Consider the following 5,437-nt stretch of genomic DNA (forward strand, 5'->3'; position numbering starts at 1 on the left):
AACATCGAAGTTAACTAGAGGGCAATGTTACAGACAGGAAAACAATTTCTGTAAGGCCCTACTCAAAATAGGAGGTGATTAAATTAACAGTAGAGATGGACTCTGATGGGAAAAAAAAGACAGATTCAAGAATTATTTAGGAACTATAATTAACGGGATATACTCCTCAATGAATGGTGGGGAAGTGGAGGCTATAATCAACACTGAAGTGAATTCAGGTTATTGCTGTCTTTGGTAAATGTGGTGGCATAATTTGAAATGTTAAGAAATGCATTTCTATAGCAGTTTAGATGTCCTCAATGAATGGTGGAGAAGTGGAGGCTATAATCAACACTGAAGTGCATTCAGGTTATTGCTGTCTTTGGTAAAAAGTGGTGGCATAATTTGAAACGTTAAGAAATGCATTTCTATAGCAGTTTAGATGAAAATGGACACCTTGACCTATAAATCTTATAAAAGTAAAATTTTATTTTAACAGTGGGAAAGATATATAGGGTGTCCTTAAAATGTATACACACACTTTGAGTAATTATAAAAGCAGTATTTATTAAAATACATTTCTTTTTCAAACTTGAGCTATCAGCTGTTAAAGTGTATACACATTTTTGGGAGACACCCTATAGTATTGTTAAGGAATCCGGAATATACCTGGCCAGGATCATTCAGTGAAAGGATCACTTTGAGTCTTCTCATATTCACTCACTGCTTCCCAAGTCTGAGTGGAGTGTAACAGAATCTCCTGTATTACAGTGAGATTTACCAAGTCTCACCACCTTGAATCAGGTGTTGAATAAATATACCTTTTTTGTTACACCAGAATCAATTCACTACATTGTTCTCATATCTATATATATATATCTATATATATCTCTATATATACATATATAGAGATATATATAGATATATATATATAAGCCTAATATGCATAGAGTCCCCTCGGGAATTCGATCACTCACTATAACTTGTGCTGACCACCAGGGGGCAGCACGAAATGAAGGAAGGACCGGCCAGCAGCCAGGAGCCACCAGGGACCCTATCTGTCCATGCATTTCATGCACTGGGCTTCTAGTTTTATAATAAAGATCTAGTATCATGCATGTGTAGATAATATAACTATAAAATTATGTTTATGGGTGTGAGTTTACAAAATATAAGCCTGGTAGGACTGACTGTATAGGGGCTTGCCACATTCAGTCTTCTGATTGTGATCTGTTCCCTGACCAAACTTAATAACAAAGAACAGCATGGTACAGATTTTTTCCAATCTGGTTACAAAACATGCTATTGCTAGCTAACTTAATTACTGCAAGGTATAGCATTGCTCTCATTCTCAGAAATCAATCAGATCTATTTTTGAGCTACCTCTAGTTCCAGTTATCTTGTTTTAAGGGACAGTGACTAAGAGATCCTTATAATTTTAAAATATTTTTCCAAAATTCTCAATAGATTTATGTGTACAAAACATGACATATGCAGAAAGTCTTCAAACATCAAGAAATAAGTTTAGGATCAAGTAAACTAGTATTACAAATTTATAAATTCTACTTCCTATTGAAAAGCCATTTTATTTCTTGTGATGTTATTACCAATACTTTTTGATGGTGAAAATATTAAAAACTAGAGGCCTGGTGCATGGATTTGTGCACATTGTAAGGTAACTAATTAGAAGAAATATTTTAGAGGCCAGGAAGAGACCACAGGAGGTCTTCGGGGAACGTCCAGTCCATCTCACCCAGTCCCGATTGGCCAGACCCCAGCAGCAGGCTAACCTAATGGTTGGAGCATCTGCCCCCTAGTAGTCAGTGTGCATCATAGTGACTGGTTAAACAGTCAAATGAACGGTTGGACACTTAGCATATTAGGCTTTTATTATATAGGATCATATTTTTCAATTTCCATTCTCTTATTTCCAGAGAGCTTATGCATAATATTTTTGGAAAAGATACACTACACTGTGTAGATGCCAACTGGTTCACAGCTCTAGTCCTCCTTGCTGATCTGCCAAAATGAGGCATTGTGAAAGCACTGAGAGTAACAAGTGCTACTGCTGGCATTCCTTTTCCAATAAAAGAAAATATTTTATAAATTTATGAGCCACCTTATCAGCAATATCACTTTAGTAGGAAAAATTATTGGTATTTAAATTGTGTCATAGTATGAGCATGATTTAAGGCCATCTGTATGGTGAGACCACTTCCAATCTATTAGCCTCATTGTGGTGGCTATTGGCATGACGATATTATGATTGTGCTTCAGGGACCTTGTGTATAATTAACATTGTGCCTCCTCCTACATTCTCAGGGCCATCATTGAAGAAACATTAAATAAACATTCTTCTCCTTCTACTGTTCTAAATCTGTTGGCTTGGTTGAGTGCTCTAGCTAGGTATATAGTTACGATCGGCATGGGCCTCTATTTTATGTTTCAGTACGGGTTAGGCGAATGAGAAGTCCAAGGCTTATTACCAATCTGTGCCTAACCTTTCATGACTTTGGGTGTAATTTATTTTCTTTGTCAATGGTAATCATTTTGATTTTGAATCATTTTTCTTATTACCTACTTATAAATCATTTTACTTATGAGTATACAATGCGATTAATGAGGGTGGTAATAGCTAGGTTGCTGTAGCCATGGTGTCTCCATATACAGAGAAGTAATTCACTTTGAAAAGTTTATGACATATTATTCATTTGGAACATTGAGAAAGATAATAAAGCTCCTGTTAGTCCACTCATCAAACATGTGCTTACCTGATCCCCTGGAGGACAATTTTATGATGCTATTGTCATGGAGAGTCCTTGCTGACTTAAAGAGCTGTTGGGATGACTGCTTTTTGGTTAGTAGCACTGACGTTTCTCTAGCCCACAACGAGATGCCACCCCCGCCACCTTGGTCCTGCTGATGTGAGCGCAGGTTGCAATTTCAGTCATCTGCATAAGAACGATTTTGGAATTCCACAGGACAGGTGGAGAACTGCCCCTTTGGTGAGTATTTACATTTAACACATTGGGAGGTTTGTTCTATTCCTATCCAAAGCTTCTGGCTTCACTATATAGATTGGTGAATGAATCTGTTTTCGATGAACAATTTTGCCAAGTCCATTACAATTGCCATATGCTTTGCATACAATTATCTGAGGTACTTGGTTATAGTAACTTTGCTGAACATCATCTAGGTGATATCCAGTGTTGCTCACATTGGGCAGATGGACCAAGTCAACCATCAGTGGTATTAAAGCATCTGTCCTCCAATTTTTAAATAAAAGATAACAGCTATCTGAGTCAGTAAACATAGGATAAGCATAACTGAAAGATATGTTCAACTTGGTTGTTCAGGATACAAGAGCTTTGGAAGATGAGTCCCAGATATTAATAGACTCTCATACTATTAAAGTTTATTTTTTTCAGATAGTGTACCAACTCAATAGGTAAACCAGATGTCACATTTCTGGATAAGCTATTTGTGTGTGTGTGTGTGTGTGTGTGTGTGTTTAAGGATTGTTGATTGATATTATTAGATGGATTTTGTTAGATGTGGGAAACCACCTATTGTCTTCACTAGCAGAGAGGTATGGACAGAGAACCCGGAAGGCTGGTGACCTTTGAAGCCCTAGCAAAGGTCAGAGCTGTGCACCACCTCTGTTAATCCAGATGGTAGCTGAAGCAACTTCCCCACCAGATAGTCATGTAAATCCTTATTGATAAAATAGTCATGTAAATCCTTATTGATAAGATAGTCTGTTTGTTACTGGAACTTCCCTGCCTAAGGGCTATGGGTGTATCCCAAACCAATAAAAGCTTGGTGAGGCCTGAGCACCGGTGGAAGTCCTTCCCCTTGAGTTAGACTTACCTGCCTGGCCTCCCATTATTTCCAAATTATCTCTTGTCTCTTCTCTTTAATTTGTGTGCAGCTCCTCTTCCAGATCCTGAACCCTGAACCATGTGGGACTTGGAGGAAAACATTTACCCAGTTAGATGAGCCATCTTGCTAGGTCAGTCCTGGTATGTGTCTCTTCAGCTTCTAGATGGCAGCATGTTTCTTCATGCACATTTCAATGGCCTCCAGGACACAATATCATACAAACAATTTTTTTCTAATATATCTTATATCACTGGTGTGTATAAGAGGATATAGATTATAATCAAGAGAGGCTGGGGTTGAGTCCTGTAATTTAAGTTTGCACAGACTTTACTTTGGTTTGAACTAGCTGGGGCAGTGATGTTATCAGTTGTTGAGCGTTAGATGGCCAAGTTTCTTAAGTTCATTCTAAATTCTGGGCTTGTTTGGTTCCTTTATTGGATTTAAAAAAACTTGTAGAGGTTCACCAGGGATGTCCCAATATCGACTTCACTAGGGACTGCTGAAATTTTTAGCCTCTTGTTTCATCCTTGGTTTACTTCCCTGGGGAACACAATCTACAACAAATGTTCCTTGCTACATTCACTTGAGATATTTTCACCAATACAATTAGTTAATATTGGTCAATGTTATTACTAAATATTACCCTGGACTAACTAATAATAACATTAAATAATATATATATTTTTAAATATATTTTATTGATTTTTTACAGAGAGGAAGGGAGAGAGATAGAGAGCTAGAAACATCGATGTGAGAGAAACATCGATCAGTTGCCTCCTGCACATCTCCCACTGGGGATGTGCCCGCAACCAAGGTACACGCCCCTGACCGGAATCGAACCTGGGACCTTTCAGTCCACAGGCCGACGCTCTATCCATTGAGCCAAACCGGTTTCGGCAACATTAAATAATATTAACATTAGCCTGTCCTCTAGTATGTAGTAAGCCTCTAAATGTTGTTCACCTATTCATTTCTAATAAAATAGTCACACCAACATATGACATCAGTCATTTCTTCCCCATACTAGTACTTTCCTAACCATACCAATAGCCATCATTGACCTGTCTTTTGAGCTATATTACACTGCTGTCCTATAAACAACTTGTATCTCTCACTCAGGCAGCAAAATTTAATATATTAACGTATTATGTCACAGTGGCTGGAGTTACCACACACGGAGGACTTTCCAATGAGTCTCTGACAATAATAAAACCTCATGAAGTTAAATGTTCACTTCTAAGAACATCCCAATCTGGAAAAAAAAATGTGAACTCTCCTCCCAAGAGATGACATCCCATCTCTTAGTAAAGCTATGTATATTACATATTTTATCAAGTATCATTACTTAATGTTGGTTACTGCTTCTCTGGAACTCTTATACTGCTTAACCAGGACAGAGGGTACTATTTTCTTCAACCATATTTTTGTAAGCCACAGGTACCACTCACACAGGCTGAGGATGAACCCTACCAGAAAGACAATCTTGTGGAATTTATTTCATTTTGTTAAATCAGTTAACCTGCCATTCTTTTGATTTGAAGACATTGTCCTTAGTTGCTGTCATTCTAGGGATACC

The 5,437-nt window shown here is 37.7% G+C and overlaps 1 long non-coding RNA gene across 1 annotated transcript in view; it reads left to right on the plus strand.

The window, feature by feature from the left end:
- Positions 1 to 536: 536 nt before the first annotated feature.
- LOC107183142 overlaps positions 537 to 5,437 on the plus strand; it is a 6,587-nt gene continuing 1,686 nt past the window's right edge. The window contains exons 1-2 of the long non-coding RNA XR_001513911.1: positions 537 to 627; positions 3,651 to 3,653. This is a non-coding gene — a long non-coding RNA (uncharacterized LOC107183142). The remainder of the gene's footprint in view (positions 628 to 3,650; positions 3,654 to 5,437) is intronic.

This window comes from Myotis davidii, unplaced genomic scaffold (assembly GCF_000327345.1).
Source record: "Myotis davidii unplaced genomic scaffold, ASM32734v1 scaffold99, whole genome shotgun sequence".
Classification (NCBI taxonomy): Eukaryota; Metazoa; Chordata; class Mammalia; order Chiroptera; family Vespertilionidae; genus Myotis; species Myotis davidii.